The sequence below is a fragment of the Protopterus annectens genome, chromosome 14.part0 (assembly GCF_019279795.1).
Source record: "Protopterus annectens isolate FY-2018-M chromosome 14.part0, PAN1.0, whole genome shotgun sequence".
Classification (NCBI taxonomy): Eukaryota; Metazoa; Chordata; order Ceratodontiformes; family Protopteridae; genus Protopterus; species Protopterus annectens.
This window is the reverse complement of record NC_056748.1, coordinates 825092305-825114592: the sequence shown is the minus strand read 5'-3', so window position 1 is coordinate 825114592 and position 22288 is coordinate 825092305. Positions and strand designations below refer to the sequence as shown.

The window sequence follows — 22288 nt, the reverse complement described above, 5'->3', positions numbered from 1 at the left end:
GTGTTTTTTCTTATCTTTGTCCCTTGGCTTATCAGTACTTTTCTTACCCTTGGATTTTTTCACGAGACGTCTTAGCAATGGGAGAAGAAGAAGAAGCAGTGTGGGAGAGAATCTTCCAGCTGTGACAGAGAGAAGTCCTTTAAGCACCAGTTTATTCCTTCTCTCAGTCAAGGCCCCAGAACTGAAAGATGTACAAATAGAGCACTGCGCACCCAAATGAGAAGCTCCTAAATAATAGGTGCACTTAGTGTGCACATCAGAGTTAGGAATTATGTGGTCACAAGCCTCACATATTTTGAAGCTGGAAGGTTTTTCACCATTATACTAAGTAAAGAGAAACAGCATCCACAACAAACTGTGAAAAAAATTACAAAAGGTAAAACAACTATCACTACTGGTAACAATATTCTAAACCCAAGTTGGACAAAAGGAGTAGTACTAGTAGCAGTATCACAATGATAAAGCTTAGCAAGGAAGAGTCACACAAACCCAAAAGGCAAAGTAAGATTAAGGTTCTGTTTTTTTTTTTTTTTTTTTTTTACATATAGCTGTATAGAGAAGAGGGGAGGAAGGAAAACTAGGTAAGAGCGAAAAATTGCTGCAAGTAAATAAATTTCAAAAGTTCAAAAAGAAGCTCTTAGTTGTCATGCACGCCTGAGTCAAGATATCGAATCTGATGCAAATGAGTGGGAAACAAGATATGAGGTAACTGGTTAATGGCAGGGGAATATGGGAAGGGGGAGGAGTCAGAGCCTTGGATCCAGCGTCTGAAAGTGGCCACAGCAGGATCTGATAACCCATCCACTGAAGAAGTGATTGCAGTGACAATATCAGACCTGTTTTTTACAGCATGCATTCATGTATCACTAGTTCCCAAGTGCTTTGCCAATTTCCTCACTAGTCACAACCTAATGAGGACTCAGCTCACCTATTTCAACTTTTTTGTGAACTCAGCCTGGGGAAACAACAATAAAAGGGGAGCATACCCCCCCCCACACACACACACACACACACTGGGCTTGTGCATTCCAGTTCATCAGTCACATAACAGTTAAAGAGAAAAACATAAGACAAATGGACAAAGGAAATCACTGTACTTGCGTTACAGAAACAATAGTAGGGATTTAATTTGGAAAACAGTGATCAGTGAGTTCAGCACTGGAAAGATTAACTTTGTGAGTTGAGCCCTCACTGAGTTGGAATTCAGTGATGTTTAGGAAAGGCCCTCACTTTGAACTGCAACTATCAGTGCCCTATGCATCGTATCACTGTGCTTCCACACTTCTTACCACCATTGGTTATTCCAGTGATTCTTAAAAGTATCTGGATCTGGACTGATGAATGAGATAACCACACTTGTAAGTGCTTCATATTTACTCACAACCAGTTTGATAAAGTAATATCTCTTCAGCTCCTTCCTTAATATTCCATGTTCTTCCAGTCTCCGAGCAAGTCTTATGCCATCCCATGTTTATATTCAAGATTTTCCAGCCACTTAAGTTCTATTTACTCATCACATCTCAATCATCATTGCCATGCCAGATTGTCTCACTTTTGTTTTCAACACCAATCATATCTAGTTATCTTATCTTTTTCATAGTCTACCCTATGCAGCTATTTAGTTGCTCTCTTACGATATCCTCCAGCAGTTTTATACCCCTTTTCAGGTTCTCCTGAATCACATACAGCAACTGAAAGAAGGTGTGGCTAAATTTCTTTAGAGTGGCATATCAAGTCAACACTTCTTGAAATTATAGTCCTGAACATACAGTTCAACATAATGTCACTTTGCAGACAATGTTTTCCTTTGCTGGGAATAATTCATATGCCATGAAAAACATTACACCAGTGACTTTCTTCTTATTATATCCTATCAGATACATATTCCAAATCCCATGACCTTTCCTCAGATTTCTAGCTCCAAAGTGCAGTTACCATAAATATTTTTGTATTACATATTAGCTGCTATAACTCAGATTGTTTTATGAAATTATCTGAATAATTGTTTACAAGAGACAATCACTTTATCCAGTCTTGGCAACTGATCCCATCTTTGTACCATCTCTGGAGATACTCATTATTCTCCTAATGGCCAGTAGAATGTGTGAAGGAAAGATTTAAAACTTGCTCACTTAGAGACTGACACCCTATAATTGGTATGCTTTCCATAAACTGAAATGTTTTCATAACATATGGCATGCTTCGCCAGTTTGACAGTGCTGCACCCATATTGCGCAACTTTCCAAAACTTCCAGATTACATCAGAGCCTTTTTTGTAACTCTGTCAAAAACATTAGCAAATTCCAGAAATAAACCATTTATGCCCTAGCCTTTATCAGGCTTTTGGTTACTTTGTCATAATACTGTGCTGAGTTGTCTAATGCACAATTTATTTTCTGGGAGTGGTGTGAGCCATCTTTCTGCTAAAATCAATAAATCAGTCAAAAGGATATGCAGAGCAGGTATGTACAACCATGTTGCAGTCCATTTGGATGTGTTTATAATGGCTATGTTTGAAACTGTGGGATGTACTATACAGGCATACTGGTTTTGAGAGAAGGGTGCTTCTTACTGTTACCTAGCCCTACTGTTAAACGTTTGAAACACAAAAAGCTGTTACTAGAACACAAAAGGCAACTGCAGTCTGTAAAAAACTCACTTTATTCCTTAAGCACTTAGATAGCTTTTCGTACGCACTGTGTACGAACTTCATCAGAGGGTGAATTAATTAATTAACTACATCCTTTAAGTAACTTCCTGCTGATCAGCTGATATTACGTTAATTATTGTGTTATAATTTTGAACACTTTTAAAATAAAATAAACAATTTAAACAATTTAAAAACCAGCATCAGTTAATAGCTTTTTAAAAACTTTTAGAAACTTTTTAAAAACAACAAGCATCAAGTAATGAATTTCAAATAATGAATTTTTAAAATAAGCATCAAGTAATGACTTTTAGCAAGTCGCTAACCTGGTAAACAATATGTCAATAAGTCCTACATTATTTCTATTAAAATTGATGTACCTGTGAAATAGAGGTACATATCTAATATCTTGGAGCCATACTGTGATATGTGAAAACTAATAAATCATATGCTTATACAGACACAATATCTGTTTGAAATTGTGTAATAGATAATTACCATGTTGCTATAACAATTAAAATATATACAATTTATAACTAATGAAATTTGACAGAGTATAATAAAGTTATTTATATATTTATGTTGAAAAAGTATATTGTACACTTATATAGCAAATATGTGTAGCAATTAGTATATCAAATGTACACTACCCCAACTTGCCACGAGAATATAAATACGTGGGGGGGGTTATGGGGAGGGGGGAAGGGAGGGAGGGAGAAAAGGGGAAAGAAAGGAAGGAGGGGAAAGGGGAAAATGGGGTGGAACAAAGGAGGGAATAGTAGGAAAGGAAAGTAGGAATAAAAAATAAATAAAAGAAAAGAGTGGATCAAAAAAAGAGAAATATATGTAAGAAAGAGAAGAAAGAACTAGGAAGGAAGTAGTAGACTAAAAGAAAAGAAAAAAATTATCTTGTTAGGCTGCGAAGTTTTAGGATAGGCATAATGGAACAAATATCATTTAATCCAGGTAGGCAATATGAAAATAATCTAATTTGCCAAATAAGTTCCAAACGTTCCAATTGTAATTCAATTGGTCCCCCTCTAATATTTGGTGTAAGTTGGTCCAATATCCAAAATTTAAAATTATGATCTGGAAATTCACTAATATGCCTTGCAAGAGCATTCTCACCATTACATTTTTTAATGTTGTACACATGCTCATATATTCTATCTCGAAGTCTTCTAATGGTTTTGCCCACATAGAAACAGTGGCATAGCTGGCATATTGCCACATATATAACCATCTTTGAATTACAGTTATTTTTGAATTTACTTCTTAAGGTAAACCCGTTTATTTTAACAGTATGTCCTACATAAATATATTTACAATAGGGGCAATTACCACATGTCGACATGTTTTTAAAACTTGTAGTTATGTTGGTATTATTGTTAATAGTATCCAATATTTGTTTGAAGTTTTTATCATGTCTTATTGTAATTTTGGGTCTATCCCCTAGTTTCATTATCAATTCTTTATTTTCCTTCAAAATGTTCCAATTTTTATAAAAAATGTTTTTCAATAAAGAAAAATCGGAACAGTATGTAAGTGTCAGACTGTATTCAAAAGGTAATGCAGTCGAATTCGGATGAATGCTAGAACAATTCAACTGATCTGGGCTAACTGTAGAAAGTGTACTAGATTCAGCTCTCCGCAAGATAGGTTTGTAAAACCCATTATTTCTTTTACCAATTACTTCATCCATGATGTTGTCTATGAAGTTACTTGGATATGCTCTATTTAGAAACATACTTCTTAAGTTATTACACTCATCCACAAAGTCTTCTAAATTGCTAACCATTCTGGCTGCTCTCACGGCCTGACTTTTGACCACCGATTTCTTTTGGTGAATGGGATGAGCACTTGTAAAATGCAGGAAAGTATTAGAATAAGAAACTTTCCTGTATATTCTAGATTCAAATCTACCTACCATAACATTCTTAGTTAGTAAAACATCCAAATAGGCTATTTCTTTAGCATTAAAATTAAATGTAAATTCAAGAAAATTAGTGGTCGAGTTGAAATAGTCAACTAGATCTGCGGCTTGATGGGCCGAACCTTCTAATAGGATGAAAATATCATCCAAATACCTCGTATAAAACTTTATTTTAGAAGTAGCATCTGTTTGAGCTAAAACATATTCCTTTTCCCAGAAGCTCATGACCAAGTTCGCAAAACTCGAACCACAAGGGGAGCCCATGGCTACCCCTTTCTTTTGATGATAGACTTTACCATTAAATGTTATAATATTGTGGGCCGAAACTATTGTTAATAGTTCCTCAATAAGCCATATCTCAGAACCTGGTGCGTTCATATTTTTCAGATTTAATGATATCCATTCTATACCCAAATCTTGAGAGATAGAGAGCAGCCAGAATGGTTAGCAATTTGGTAATTATCTATTACACAATTTCAAACAGATATTGTGTCTGTATAAGCATATGATTTATTAGTTTTCACATATCACAGTATGGCTCCAAGATATTAGATATGTACCTCTATTTCACAGGTACATCAATTTTAATAGAAATAATGTAGGACTTATTGACATATTGTTTACCAGGTTAGCGACTTGCTAAAAGTCATTACTTGATGCTTATTTTAAAAATTCATTATTTGAAATTCATTACTTGATGCTTGTTGTTTTTAAAAAGTTTCTAAAAGTTTTTAAAAAGCTATTAACTGATGCTGGTTTTTAAATTGTTTAAATTGTTTATTTTATTTTAAAAGTGTTACCTAGCCCTGTCAATTCTTTTTTTTTAACTCCTTTATTGAATTATCAGTTGTGACACAGGCACATTAGCTCTGTCAATTCTTTGCAAATAGATGTGGAAGAAGTGGAGGCAGTAACAGATTTTATTTTCTTAGGCTCAAAGTTTTCTACAGATGCTGATTGAAATTAAAAGACATTGCTTTTTTGGGAGAAATGCTACTGCAAATTTAGATAAGATATCAAAGAGTAGATCAGTGGCAGGGCTAGCCACCCGGTGGTGTAAATCTTAGCTCTAGATTGTTATCACTGTTGAAGTGACACCCCAACCCCCATGTGCAAAAATGTGAAAAAGGGGTTGTGGATGGATGGATTAATGAGTAGATGTCACATTTTCAATAAAGGTCCATTTAGTCAAAATCTATGGCTGCAACAGTCAGACTATAAGTAAAGCTACAACCAGTGTTTTTCAAATGTAGTGTTAGAGAAAATGTTTCAGAATTTCATGTACTGCAAGATCGAATCAGTCAGTGTTTAAGGAAACAAATGTAAACCATTCACTGGAACATCTGAGAGTAAAACGAAAACTGAAACACTTTGACCACATAATACAAAGACAAGGTTGACCACATAATACAAAGACAAGGTTCACTGGAGAATACACTGATGTTGGGAAAGAGTGATGGCAAAAAAGGTGGTTTCGGCATAAGCCAAAATGGACAGATGACCAAAATGGATAGATGGCATTACTGAAGTAACAATATGAATTTTCAAAAATGTAAAGAAGCATCTGCTGACAGACAGACCTCATATGCTAATATTATTGAGGTTATAATGAATCAGACTTGACTAAATGACTAAACAGTATTATTCCAAAGACATGCATCTGGAGCATTTCTCCCCGGGCCTCCGCTGAAAACAGGCACTGTGGAACCTAGTCGGATTTTCCCGGTCAACAAATGATAAATAAAATAAATAAAATAAATACTGCTATTCATTTACTAGAAAGTAAAAGTTTGGTGGTGAGTATTGCTTGATGTTTATTCCATTTGTGAGTATAAATACATGTACAGGAGAGTGAAATGTCCCACATTTTGTACTATGTTTGACTTATTTCAGTGTAATGATTTTTTTTATATTTTTCAGTATATGTTTACTTTAAGAGAATACTTGTCAGTTAAATGCTCTATACCTGTGTACTTGCAGAATATTCTTTAGGAAATACATCCTGAAGTCTGTTACAAGAAATCCAGTAAATCTTTTCTTTAGTATTTTCCATTATTTATCCACTATTATGTTTCTCAGACTGTTTGAAAACATTCTATTATTCAAAGACTTTCATTGATAATCTTTGATTTTCTGGTTTGATGTCCTGCTTTAAATTAATCAATGAACCGATTCATCAACTGATTGTTTAACATCTCAAGCAATTTGTCAATGTTTCTGGGATGATGTAATGGGATCCACAAACCTTATAATACTCACCTCAATTCATTTAACTACCAGTACTGACTTTCTATCAGTGCTGTAAATTCTCTAACCATAAGGTTTTCCTGTCTGTGCTCTACCACTCCTGTCCACGCTATATTACTAATAATTTCCCTGAAGTAAGAATAGGAACAGACAGTCAGACTCGCTCACCCTTAACTTCTACCATGGTCTACCATCGCATGTCATTTGGCAATATCTTTAATACTCTTATTTTACATTATCCATTATTTGAAACTCCTTGCTTTCATCTCCTTTTCAGCATCCTTCCCTTCTCAAGTCTACATTGTTAAATGTAGTTTGTGTGTAATCTTCCAATGAGTTTTCTTTCTGTTTTTATTAGCTTTCAGCTCTGTAACTCCTGCAAGCCCTACTATTCTTTTGAACACCAGGTACAAAAACAAATGCATAAAATTATTGATCTGAGTATTTGTTGAATACTAACATTAGATTAGGCGGATGCAATAACATAAATATATGATGCTGGATATTCTAATTCCTATATAAACAGTATAGATAATCCATGTTAATGCACATCATTAGTCCACTTTATACTTAATAAAAATTGATTAGCTATCTGGTAGTGTTCCCTCCTTCAATCCAGTGTTTCCAAAAAAGCCAGTGAAACTAATCCTAGTGGTTTGCGCTTGCTTTGCCTGTCTGCAAGGTTTGGGAATCAAAGATGCATGGAGAGAGTGGGAGTGGGGAGTGAAGGGGTGGGGTAGAGATTGGGGGAATGAGGGTAGGCATTGGGGGGGCTGACATTTGTATCCTAGCACAACAAGCTGCTGAATTAACTCTGAAAGAGCATTTGCAGTTGCATAAAATGAGTACAAATGTTTATTCATACTTCACCTGGCAGCTGGCCATGGAGATGTGGTTAGCACAGAAACATAAATCTTGATGGTGGATAAGGACTGCTTGGGCCAGCAAGTCTAGTAATTTCCTATCCTGCTAGCAATGACATCTGCAAGTGTATACTATATACACTATAGCATACACCTAATCAGAAAAGGGGGTAGCAAAAACACTAAAACTGCTTTCTTAAGTTCCTTTTTTTTTTAATACAGCAATCACAAACTGGTTGTTGCTCAAAGTGATACAATTAGACTGCATATTTCGGAGGGAACTTAAGACTTAACTAACAAATCTATTTAAAATTATATGATGTTTTGACTCTGCAGGACCACGAGGAGCTGTTGCTGAGTTCGTACAGTGAAAAACTTTTCGAAACCTAATTTCAAACTTCTCAAAACCAAGGTGAAATCATTCAAAGCCCCCGGGCCAGTGGAAACTACGGCCCTAACTGCAGAATCCTATATAAACGCATTCTACGGACATCTTCAGGAATGCATGGATCATGCAATCCCAAATAAAACCAAAACCCAATCCTCTAAAGACGGGCATCCTGTCTGGTGGACCCCAGCCATAAATAAGCTACAACAAAAGGAGGAAGCTACTACAGGATAGAGCAAAATCCCTTAAAAAGAAAGCATCCCTGATCAGTACTAGCAAAAAACTACGGTCCCTCATAAAATCATCCAAGGCCAGCTTCGAGAGAAAAATTGCACAAGACACTAAAGATAACCACAAGACCTTCTTTAGTTATGTTAGGAACCTGGGTGGCAACTCACAGATATGTTCGGAGCTAGTCCAAAATGACAAAAAATACACTGAACCCACAGACATTGCCAACATCCTGGCGGACAGGTTCAGTGAAACTTCTCCCCCCCTTCCCCCCCAAAAGAGCAAATATCTGTCCCAGCAGAGAGTTGTCTCCCTGACATCTCAGATGCTCAGGTGAGAGCTGCCCTCTCCAAAGCAAAAAACACAGCATCGATGGGACCGGACGGTGTCCCGGGCTACATCCTACACGAGCTCCAAGAGGAGCTAGTACCTCATATTAGGTCACTGTTTAGTCACAGCCTTACTACAGGATATGTACCCAAGGATTGGCATACAGCAACAGTGGTCCCACTCCACAAAGGTGGTGCCTCAACGGACCCTGGTAACTATCGCCCCATAAGCCTGACTAGCCTGGTCTGCAAAGCTATGGAGCAGATCATCATGGAACTCATAAACAAAGACATTGGGGACCTACAGACGCTAGATCCTACACAATTCAGCTTTGTTAAGGGCAGATCCTGCCTCTTGAACCTGGTCGACTTCTTCGAAACAGTCACCAAGGCCATATATGAAGGGAAGGTAGTCCACACAGCCTACCTGGACCTTGCAAAAGCCTTCAACACCATACCCCACTCTGGCATCATAAATAAGCTCTCCAGCTTAAATATCAACCCCTATGTCATAAGATGGGTTGCAAACTGGCTCAAGGACAGAACCCACATGGTCAGAATTGCGGGAGCCATGTCAGACTCTAAACCTGTTACATGTGGCGTCCCACAGGGCTCAGTCCTGGGACCGCTCTTGTTCGGTATATATTTTTCTGAGGTACAGGCCAACATGGGAGGACTCTGTCTGACCAAGTTCACAGATGACTGCAAACTGGGTGCCATAATCGACTCTCCAGCTGACACAAGCATCCTCCAAAAGGGTCTCACAGAGATGGATAACTGGTGCCAAAGCCATGGCCTAAAGCTAAACGCCAAGAAGTGTATAGTCATCCCTTTTGGGGAAAACAAAATGCCCACAAATTACCACATAGGCGGTAATCCATTAAGTATGGAAGAAGTAATTAGGGACCTGGGAACCCAAGTTGATAGTAATCTCTCCTTTGACAACCACGTTGCCAAAGTGGTTAGAAAGACCTTCTATATAGCTCACCTTATCATGAAAGGATTCACATCTAGATCAAGGGAGGTCATTGTGCCCCTTTACTCATCACTTATCCAGCCCATAATTGAATACAGTGCCCCATTTGGGATGTACCTTACCTGACACCTGCAGCAACTGGAAAGACCCCAAAAGTACCTCACCAAGAGGATCAAGTGTCTCAAACAGATGACCTATGCTGCTCGGTTAAAGAAACTCCAGCTCTACTCAGTTGCATACTGCCTACTTAGAGGCAATCTGTGCCTGACGTATAAAGCCATGTGCAACCTAGAATTAATGGACATGCTCCACCTCAAAAAATCCAAATCCACTAGAGCTACACGCTCAAGGGACTTGAACCTCAACACAGAAATTAATAGGACATGCTGGAGAGACAGATGTGTAACCCAGAGGCTCCCAGCACTCTTGAATAGAATCCCAGTCCATATCAGACAGAGCCCCTCATTGACTCTCTTCAAGAGGAATCTTGACGAGTGGCTGGGAGAGTGTAGGTTCACCCCGGTGATCACTTCTATGTCACTACTAGACAGAGGCACAGTAAACTAACCTAAAAAGGGCACAGTTAAACCCATTTTAAAGGGGTGGCGAAAGCCAAACACACTCTGGCTAGGCTGATAAATGCCCTAGGGCATATAGCCTAGTATCAACCTATGAACCTATGACTGTACTGTTAAACCCTTCTAAAACTTATTTTGTTTAAATAAATGGTTTGACCAGTTGTGGAAGGGGGGCTAACTGAAGTCTAACTCACTCATACAACTTACTAATTTCACTGGAAATAAAATGTTGGTGGGCAGCAAGCAGAAAGTATACCAACAGCATGAAACTGCTAATGGGATGCTTTATGATTGAGATCATAGGGATGTCATGTCAAGAACTGGTCTTTTTTATCATCAGCAGTTGGGATGGGTGGTAAAAGTATTGTTGTAACTGATATTATAATAAACAGAAGTATTAAATACAACACTAAAATTTCATCAGCCGATACCCTCCCTAACACTTTAAGTGATCACCTTCCTACATTTGTTAATTGTGGGATTCCCTTACTCGCAAAAAAAAATCACATCATGCATGTTAGGAACCTATCCAATTTCAACCCACACACATTCAGCCATATCCTGAAAAGCATCAACTGGAATAATTTAAAAGCTCTCCCCAGACAACGCTGTGCAGTGTTTTAACACTACCTTTCTAAAAATATTGGACAGCCTTGCACCCCTCCCCCAAATAAAAAGATTAAAGGCTAATCATGCTCCATGGTTAACTAAATCTGCTGAGGAACTGTGCAGCAGTTAATGCTGTCACCTCACAGTAAGAGGTTTTCCGATTCAATTCTTGGCTGGGGGTGCCTTCTGTGTGGAGTCTGCATGTCCTCCCTGCATTTGCATGGGTTTCCTCTGGGAACTCTGATTTCTTTCCACATTCCAATGACATGCTTCTGAAGCATTTCTCCCCAGGCCACCACTGAAAATAGTCAGACTTTCCTGGTCAACAAATGTTAAATAAATAAACCAGAATAAAATCAAGTTCATAATATTCACTCCAAAGAAAAATACCCCCTTCAACAAATTTCAATTTAATATATTCTCCCTAAACCACACAAATATTGAACTGGCTTCCCACACCAAAATCCCAGGAGTTATAATTGATGAAAACTTAAGACTCCAGAAACCAAAGCCAAAGTAGTAAACCACAAAAGCACTATACAATGAACTGGACAGGCAAAAGACAAATTTATTATGAACAAATAGTTAAAAAACAGCAACAAAACTAAACGCTTTCTTCTGCTTATAACTAAAGACTTCTTCAGAGTTTAAATCCATTAAAACAAGTCATGATTAAATAGCAGCAATTATCATCATGTGCCCCTACCCAACCAATACAATACCATCACCACTTTGTTCATAGGTTCATACTAGGCTATCTGCCCTAGGGCATTTATAAGCCTAGCCAGAATGTGTTTGGCTTTCGCCACCCATTTTAAATGAATTTTGCTATGCACTTTTTCGAGGTTAGTATACTCTGCCTCTGTCTAACAGTGACACAGAAGTGATACCCGGGGTAAACCTACAATCTCCCATCCACTCATCAAGATTCCTCTTGAAGAGAGTCAATGAGGGACTCTGCCTAACATGGACTGGGATTTTATTCCAGAGTGAAGGGAGCCTCTGGGTTATGAATCTGTCCCTCCAGCATGTCCTATTTATTTCAGTGCTGAGGTTCAAGTCTCTCGAGCGCGTAGCTCAATGGGATTTGGATTTTCTGAGGTGCAGCATGTCCATTAATTCTGGGTTGGACATGGCTTTATACGTCAGGCAGAGATCGCCTCTGAGCAGGCGGTATGCCACTGAGTAGAGCTGGAGTTTCTTTAACCGGGCAGCATATGGCATGTGTTTGTGCCCTTTGATCCTCTTGGTGAGGTACTTTTGGGGTCTTTCCAATTGCTGCAGGTGTCTGGTAAGGTACATCCCAAAAGGGGCATTGTACTCAATTATGGGCCTGATGAGGGATGAGTAAAGAGGCACGATGACCTCCCCTGATCTAGATGTGAATCCCTTCATGATTAGGTGGGCTATATAAAATGTTTTTCTAACCACTTTGGCCACGTGGTTGTCAAATGAGAGATTGCTATCAACTTGGGTACCCAGGTCCCTAATTACTTCTTCCATACTTAATGGATTACCACCTATGTGGTAATTTGTGGGCACTTTGTTTTTGCCAAAGGGGATGACTATACACTTTTGGCGTTTAGCTTGAGGCCATGGCTCTGGCACCAGTTGTCTGTTTCTATGAGGCCCTTTTGTAGGATGCTTGTGTCAGCTGGAGAGTCGATTATGGCGCCCAGTTTGCAGTCATCTGCGAACTTGGTCAGCCACAGTCCTTCCGTGTTAGCCTGTACCTCCGAGAAATATATACCGAACAAGAGAGGTCCCAGGACTGAGCCTTGTGGGATGCCACTTGTAACTGGTTTGGAGTCTGACATGGCTCCAGAAATTCTAACCATGTGGGTTCTGTCCTTGAGCCAGTTTGCAACCCATCTAGTGACATAGGGGTTTATATTTAAGCTGGTGAGCTTATCTATAATGCCCGAGTGGGATATTGTATCGATGGCTTTTGCAAGGTCCAGGTAGGCTGTGTGGACCACCTTCCCCTCATCAATGGCCTTGGTGACTATTTCAAAGAAATCGACCAGGTTTAAGAGGCAGCATCTGCTCTTAACAAAGCCGAACTGGGTAGGATCCAGTGTCTGTAGGTCCCCAATATCTTTATTTATGAGGTCCATGATGATCCTTTCCATAGCTTTGCAGACCAAGCTAGTCAGGCTTATGGGGCGATAGTTTCCAGGATCCATTGAGGCACCACCTTTGTGGAGAGGGACCACTGTTGCTGTACGCCACTCTTTGGGTACATATCCTGTAGTAAGGCTGAGATTGAACAGTAGTTTTATGTTTGGGTTTAGTTTTTCTTGGAGTTCATGTAGGATGCAGCCCGGGACACCGTCTGGTCCCATTGATGCTGTGTTTTTTGCTTTGGAGACGGCGGCTCTTACCTGAGCATCTGAGATGTCAGGGGGGGCAGCACTCTGTTGGGATAGATATTTGCCCTTTTGGTGGGGAAGTGGGGGGGAGAAGTTTGTGCTGAACCTGTCAGCTAGGATGTTGGCAATGTCTGTGGGTTTGGTGTATTTTTTGTCATTTTGGACTAATTCTGAGCATATCTGGGAATTCCCACCCAGGTTCCTAACATAACTAAAGAAAGCCTTGTGATTATCCTCAGTGTCCTGTGCAATTTTTCTCTCGAAGCTGGCCTTAGACGATTTTATGAGTGCCTGTAGTTTTTTGCTAATACTGATCAGAGATGCCTTCCCTTTTTGGGATTTTGCTCTATCATGTAGTAGCTTCCTCCTTCTATTGTATAGTTTGTTTATGGCTGGGGTCCACCAGACAGGACGCCTAACCTTGGAGGATTGGGTCTTGGTTTTATTTGGGATTGCATGATCCATGCATTCCTGAAGGTGTTCATAGAATGCGTTTATAAAGGATTCTGTGATCTGGGCCGTATTTTCCACAGGCCCGGGGGCTTTGAAGGATTTCACCTCGGTTTTGAGGAGTGTGAAATTTGCTTTAGAGAAGATTTTCACTGTGGTTTTCTGGGCAGGGGCTGGGGTCGGGATGTGAATATCTAGTGAGATTAATTTATGGTCTGATCTTACCAGTGAGGGATACACTTCTGGTCTGGAGCATAGAGTCCCCATGTTGGTGATGATCAGGTCCAGTATGTTTTCCCCTCTTGTGGGAGAGGCAACAAGTTGTTCCATAGAATTTGAATTTATAAATTCTAGGAACCTTTGGGCTAGGGTGTTGAAGCTAGAGTAATGCTCCCAGTCTATGTTTGGGTAGTTGAAGTCGCCCAATATAATGGTGTTTGGAGAGACCTTCATATTTTCCAGTGTTCTCAGGAAGGCCGAGTGGGGTTCCTGCATTTGGGAGTGGTCTGTAGCAGGCTATAAACTGGAAGGCAGTTTTACCCACTGTTAGTTGCACATGGATAGTCTCTGATGCTTCGTGCTGTGCCACCAACCTGGAGGTGTGGGTATCTTTGATGAATATCGATACTCCCCCCTCCTTTTGTGGTTCCGTTCCAAATTTTGGGGCCGAAAAACATGGTGTGAGGTATAACCTGGTAGTGCTGGGGTGCTCTCGGGAGCCTTGAACCAGGTTTCTGTTACTGCACAGATATCGATGTTCTCCATGCTAAGGAGAGTTTTGAGTGCATGCATCTTGAGGTTTAGACTTCTGGCGTTGAGTACCATTACTCTTAGTTTCTTATCCCTTGTGATACCTATGGAGGTGGGTTTGTCTTTTGAGCCTTGCCTAAAAAAGGCACTATAGGGGAAGCAAGAACCTTTGCCAATATCCGAAAGCCCAGGGGTGACAGGTGCAAGCCATCCCTAGCGAAGCATCGTGGCTTGTCGAGCATGTCATCCCAGGCAGACAGGCATTGATCCCTTTGAATGACACCAATACTTAAGCCAATTGTTGAAATTGATCATCTTGTCTTCATATTGTGGCATCATTCTTGGTGAGGGTAAGATGCTACTCAAGGTCAGGGTCATACCGGCCCTGGCTACATGCTCAGAGAGCTGCTCTATGTCTCTTTTCATGTAGTCCAGGGAGGTACGTCTCAGGTCATTCACACCAGCATGGACGATGACTGAGTGAATCAATTAAACTCTTAAAAACATAATCTTCTAATATCTAGAAGCAAACATATAATGAAAAATATATTGTATATAAATGCTTTATATAAAATGAGGTGGCATTAAATTTAATTTGCCTCCATAACTCACAAAATTCAACTGTCTCTTCCCATGGTCCCCCCTTCTTGTCCTTATATACCTTTTCCAACATGAAAAACTTAAACTTGTGCCCAACATTATAGGAAATATGTTTGTATAATCCATTATTGTCATTTTTATTTTTAATATCCAAAGTGTGTGAGCGTTGCCCTGGAGGTATAGAATCATCCACAACCTGGTGGCAAATTAAATGTAATGCCACGTCATTCCCAGGTATTAATGAAAATATTTTGATTAGTAGTGTTTTAAAACTTAAGTCTCTATCTGCTTAATGGGGGAATGTTATTATAATTATGTGTTTTATATAAACTATTGGTTTGTAATAAATTCATCTTTTGCCTGTCCAGTTCATTGTATAGTGCTTTTGTGGTTTAAAACTTAAAATTCCATCTACACATGCAAAACAATATCATTAAGACACACAAAAAATTAGGCCTACTTTATAGACATAAACATTTCATTTCTCTCCCTGCAAAGCAAGTACTCTCTTCCACCTATCTTTTTCCTTCACTTGTCTACAGTTCCCCATTGCTAACCAACCTCCAACCCTCGCTCAAGACAAAATTATAAGTATGCTATAACAAAATAGCCAAATTCGTAATGAGCACCCACCTTTCCACCCACCACTGCACACCCATAAAAGCCCTAAACTGGCTTGAATTGCCCCAATACCTCACATATCTCCAACTAACTACCACACACAAAATACTTACAAAACCTCAGGATTGCCCTGCCCTAAATTCCTTGCTCTCCAACTATAATCCCACTAGGTCCTTAAGATCATAAAACCAACACCTCCTGCAAATTCACAAACCCAATCTACCTGCTGGTCAGCTACTATACTCCTGGACAATAGCTAAAACTTGGAACAGTCTACTTCTAGTCATTTGTACTGCCCAAAGCTCCGTTTCCTTCAAAACATCTGTTCATAATCACCTGCACTTTACCTGGATCTGCAACTGTACTAAGCCTCCTCCATATATAACATAGTTTTTAGTTCCTTCTTATCATTCTCCATATCTCCTACTTTCACTAACATTATACTGTCTGCTCACATCTACTATACTACAATACTACACACTCTCTCTCTTTTCCCTTTACTAGAAACTTTCTCCCCATCCTACATCTCTCTTTCTTTCTTACTCCAAACCTTAAATCTACCACTTTTTATTTCTTTTCCCCCTGCCTTTTCTCTTATCTTCCCCACTATCCCTCCAGCTCCCTATAACTTAATCTTAATGTGGTTGCTACTAGCCTCTGAACATATCTAAAGCCTAGAACCACTGCTTTAATATGTTGCTAAGCATTGATATAAGGTTTACACATTCTACTATGTTAACTATACTTAAATTATTTTGTATTTAAGCTTAACCTGGTACTTATGTATTTTTTAATATGCTAATTTGTAATAAGCTTACCCTTTGAGCTTTTTGCATATTCTAAATATATTTCTTGTGGAGCTTTTCTCCATGGGCCTCTACTGAAAATGGGCTCTGCTTGGCACACTGGACTATCCCAGTAAACAAATGCCAATAAATAAATAAGGTAAGACAGGTCAAGTTAACTAATTAAACCCCTTTATTGATAAGGTTCACATTTATTTTCTGGATTGTTTGCAGTTTCTTGGTTGCAGTTTTCTCATTTCAGATTATAGTAATATCTCAGTGAATTAATGCTGCTACAGTGAAAAGTGTCTAGAGACCTTTCATATCTTACATAGAAAGAAGGCAGGAGTCAAGAGGATTTCTCATCTCTCTTCTTCACAGAGGACCAAATCATTTGTTATTGTGGCAGTATAGCTTTCTCATTTAGGAATGACAGTTAAATATTGTCTGGAAAATAAAGATGCAGACACTGCTACCTTAAGGTACTCTCCAAACAAGTGTTTTCATATACAGCAGACACTCTAATGGTTCTCTTCTCTTTCTGCGCAGTTTTGTTTTGCTTCTTGGTTGTTCATTCACAATTACAAAGACTGGTTCATAATAACATAGCTGTGGGTGCAACATGAGTTTCTCTTACACACATGTATTGTAAAGTATGCATCGTTATTACTTGTCTAAATGTGCAGTGTTGTAGCTGCCTGGTCCTATAGCATCTATAGATTATTTTATTCTTAAGGTACACGGTGCTATTCTGTATTTTCAAGGTTCAGTGAACTACCTTTCTTATGTATGGCACATGACAGAGAGTTCTGTTTTATGAATCAGAGCTGGTCTGTATACTTGTGCAAAAATGAGTCATCCTTCTGCATCTTTTGTAATTTTATGTCTGTAGCCATAAACAGCAAATCCAGCATTGGTATATGTTATGCAGACTAGTGAACAATCTTTTTAGAAATCAGCACTGTTAGCCTAAGTGACCTACTGTGCAGCTAATATTTTACCTGTGCTAACACAGTTAAATCTTCTTTACAGTTGTTTAATTAGTTCATTATTTTTGTGTGATATGAAAACAAATGTCTTGCTAAAATTTGTTAAATGTTAGGTTTTTTATCTCCCCATACCCGCTTTCACTCCAGAATGCATAAATCTTTTGCCTTTTACTAAAGATTTCCATGGAAAGGAGCAGTTGACTTACTACTACCAACTCTGGTCCTCATTCACTGGATCTAACAGATCTGTCTTAGCTTCTTCCGGGCTCTACCAATAACCAGATCCATATACAGAGGTGGTGAGAAGATCAAGGATGCTGGTGCAGCATCATACTGCTGTTAGGGGAGTATGCCCTAACCCCTTCTCAGACCACGGTAGCCTTATGAACTCAGCTTTAATAAGAGATAGATATGTCTTTACCTTCTGCTTATTTGCTGTTAATTACAAATGAGTTAAGTACTTTATATAATGTTTATCTTTTATACATGTATACTTATTTAACTCTTGTCCTGCAGCTGTGTTCTCATCTGCCATTCTTAAGTATTAATGTACACGTTCTATTTACTTCTGCTAATGCATAAACTGCACAACTGTATCTTTGCTCTGTCATTTTCTTGCTAAGGCAGATGGTATTTTCTGGGTAGGTACTATATTTGTTATGAACCTGCTGTAAACATACCCTTAATGACTTTTATCATACAGCTGTGATGTGTACCTTATCTTATGTGTAACATGTATTGTAACTGTTTTTGACCTAAGTCATGATTGAAAAGGTTGAGCTTTGTAATTCTTGATTGTAAGTGAATAAATGTTAATGTTTCTTCATAATAAGGCTATTTGTAAGTGCTATAAGATAGGAAGCATGACTTAAGTTACTTATTCCATACTTCTCTCCCTCTGTATACTAAATAGTGAACTTGCTTCTTAATCCCTCATCTTCATTCTTGTCCTTCCATTCCTTTACATACCTTCCTATCTAATAACAATAACTAATCTCCAATGTCATCTGTGCTTTATTTTGCTCACTTCTGCCTTCACTGTCTCCATGTATATTGTACATATTGCAACTACTAATGACACGTAATTGTTTACTAATAATAAGCATGTTTACTAATAAATGCTATGTTAAAAATGTCATACAAGGATAACTAAATAGTATCTGAATTGCTACGGATACCATACAATATGTGTTATCATCATCATCATCATCATCATCATCTTTGTTTCTAGCAGCACTTTTGTGGTGAACCTGAAAACGGTCCATTTACATCAGTGTTCTTCCCAGTTAACAAACAAAATAAAATAAAATAAAATAATTACCCTGGCATTGTGCAGTTCCAGTAACACAAAACGTCTAGTCCATGTTTATTCTGCAGAGCTCTGTAATGTTGGCATGAACTGGACAGTAAGTGTTCTGATCACCAGTAGGGATGGGGACTAGCTAACTGAAGTGTGGTATTTGACTAGCAGTTGATGTCCCTCTAGGGTGAAGTGGGGGACATGTAGAGGATAGATGGGATTGTATGTATGAGACTTTAGCAGAAACATTTATTCTTGTACAGAACCATAACCAGGACATCTAGCTCCCTGTGCAGTTTCCCCAAATTAGCACCCCTTCAACTCAAAGCTGACAAACATACAAGAAAAATATTTCTTCTGCTCTAAATTTGTAGCAGGTTGCTTGCTATAAATGTATCAAATGGCTGGCTACAGTTACATTATCCCACACTATGAACCTACGACCAAAAATGCAGCATTGGCATTAATTTCTGAGGCTATAATATCCTTGCAGTTTCAGACATAAAGCAATGCCTACATTATCAGCAGCTGCTGTTCACACCCCCTTACAGCTTATGCCTAGGGCACTCACCCTTTACTCCTTACCCTGTTCACATATCTTTTCTTACATGCTGTATTTTGCCTTAGGCTGGAAAGGATCTGCTTGTTGCAAATGCTTTATTATTAGCATTTGGAATTATAATTTACATGGGAGGAGGGGTATTCCTGTGAATGGTTTTGGTTGTTAACATTGTTAAGTAAAGCAAAACAAAAACTCCTTAGATGTCAAAAAGTGAAGTAAGTCTTCCAGTGAGCTGCACTGTGTGTGATCTTTGGTATGAGTGGACCTCTGTAGGACTTGCTCCCTTGATATGGTACAGGAACTTGTTAACAGTCTGACCCTATTACTAAATAAAAGATAAGTTTGAGGTCGTATATACATAGGTAAGCACTAGCCAATCAGTTTGCAGACCATTACAAACCTAGCACGAACTCCTACTCAAAAGTTTCATCAGACCTCAAGTAGAGCAAGACAAGATAGACTGGGAGGATTTGGTCTATCCATCTAATTATCTAGGTTTATCTTGAAGGTGGCCAAGGTGCTGCTCTACTTGACATGTAGTGGAATAGAAAGACTCTGGCAAGCTGAAGATTTCACTGTGTAGTGCTTTAAACCTCCTTTGGAGGAAACATTTGGGAAATATGCAAATGAAACATAAAGGAGATACAAGAGTTTTAGCTAAATGGATTCTGAATGTTCCCTGACTTTTTACAAGTCTTTATTAAAGCATTCAGGCCAATAAAAACAAACTCCATTAGGTGTAGACATTACATGTTTTGCCCTTTTTATGGCCTCATCAGTTCAGCATAAGTGGATGTGTGATCTTTGGGACCAGGTGCCCTGTTGTAAAAAACTGTAAACAAGAAGCTTCATGACAGTATTGCAAGTCAGGACAGAATCACAGGTTAAACCTATTTGTATTCGATGATCAGGTACTGGGCTTGGAGATGAACTATTATTTGAGGTCACTGAAGACTGGATGACTGTAGAGGGGATGTAGGCAGCATGGATAACTGCAGAGGGCAGCATGATGACTGGTGGGCAGCAGAGTTTAACCTTTGAGTGCAAAGTAAAAGAAATGGCTACATCTTGCATACTAGATATTCTGCATGCCCTTTTGTTTTGCTGCTGCCAGCATAAGAAATAGTTTGCAAATATCCTGTGAAATCCTGAATCCTGTCTCTTTGTGATACTACTACTACGTTAAAAGGCAGGGTTATGACACTGAGCAGCTTTTTATGCCCTATGTTTAGGCTCTTTAGGAAAAGAAAGTTGGGAAATCATGACTGTCATATTTAGTAACACAGTGGAGACTGGGAGATGTGACTGAGGACAGATGTATTTGTTCATTTCACTTAAGGGCCTAGGATCTAAATAATGAGAGACTTATTCATGATACTGTCATTAATGGTAAACCCTCAGCCTTTCCCAGTTTTACAACATACAGATATTTACATGCTACCAAACAACGTGTACAGGACTTTCAAAACATTTAACAAAAATTTATTTTAATAGTCACTTTTTGGGTATCTGTTGCAAGTTTCACATTAGCTGGGCTCTAGTGGATTTGTATGGTGATTGGGATATCAATAGATAGAATATTAGCCAATTACAAAACTATTTATACTATTTGCCATAGATAAAATAATCGGGGCGTGGGGGAGGGGTAGAATACTACTGTAGCCACTCCTACATTCGTACATCAGAGTCCCCTCATGATTGCTTGTCACTGAACGTCACAGGCATACATCCAGCAAAATTTGCTTAGTGGTAATTTGGGGGAATGACCCTATTCTTCATCAGGAAGCTTTGCTGACTTTTATCACACATTTACTCAGTTGGGTAGCACCTCATACACAAAGAAATAATGTACTTTATTATGCTATTATTAGTAGAGGGGGAACACTACAGACCTTTGAGAACAGTAGCATTTATTTTGTGGATCTGTACACAATCTAAAACTATGCAAGCATTTCATGAACTTCTAATAATAACAAAGCACAATTACCTATCAACACACGTTCAGTGCTAGCTATCTGAAAAGCTGATGATATTCACTGTCATAGGTTCATAGGTTCATACTAGGCTATCTGCCCGAGGGCATTTATAAGCCTAGCCAATAGTTTTGTGGCTTACGCTACCCCTTTAGTTTGGAGAAACTATGCCCATTATTTTGCTGTGCCTCTGTCGAGCAGTGACACTGAGGTAACCCCTGGGGTGTATCTGCGATCTCCCATCCATTGGTCAAGATTCCTCTTGAACAAGGCCAGCGAGGTGCTCTGCCTCACATAAACCGGGATTTTGTTCCACAGCATAGGGAGTCTTTGGGTGATGAATCTATCCCTCCAGCACGTCCTATTAATAACCGTGTCGAGGTTTAAGTCTCCGCCTTGTGGCTCTGAGGGATCTAGATTTTTGAGATGAAGCATGTTCATCAAATCTGGGTTTGACATGGCCTTGTATGTCAGGCATAGGTCACCTCTGAGCAAGCGGTAAGCAACTGAATATAACTGGAGTTCTTTCAGTCGGGCAGCATAAGACAGATTTTTGAGACCCTTTATCCTTTTGGTGAGGAACTTTTGTGGCCTCTCCAGCTGCTGCAAGTGTCGGGTCAGATACATTCCGAATGGGGCATTGTACTTGATCACTGGTCTGATGAGTGATGAGTATAGGGAGACTATGACTTCCCTTGATCTAGATGTGAATCCCTTCATGATAAGGTGGGCAATGTAGAAGGTCTTCCTAACTACTTTAGCAATATGAGTGTCGAATGAAAGGCTACTGTCAACCTGGGTTCCCAGGTCCCTAATAACTTCTTCTGTGTTCAGGGATTGCCACCTATATGGTAGCTAGGGTAACCTTATTTTTCCCGAAGGGTATGACTATGCATTTCTTGGCATTTAACTTTAGGCCATGGCTCTGGCACCAGTTATCCGTTTCTGTGAGACCCTTCTGAAGGATATCTGTGTTGGATGTGTTTTCAACCACGGCCCTGTTTGCAGTCATCTGCAAACTTTGTCAGCCATAACCCTCCTGTGTTTGCTTGTACTTCAGAAAAGTAGATGCCAAACAAGAGTGG

General features: G+C 39.1%; 1 protein-coding gene and 1 non-coding gene across 2 annotated transcripts in view; one reads left to right on the top strand and one right to left on the bottom strand.

The window, feature by feature from the left end:
* The window catches only part of PIK3AP1 (phosphoinositide-3-kinase adaptor protein 1), a 1872143-nt gene that overhangs the window by 72026 nt on the left and 1777829 nt on the right, over window positions 1–22288 (bottom strand). The gene's annotated exons all lie outside the window — the stretch shown is intronic.
* On the top strand, window positions 17496–17609 carry LOC122789501. Its single transcript, XR_006362822.1, has one exon. It is a non-coding gene; the product is annotated as a U5 spliceosomal RNA (small nuclear RNA).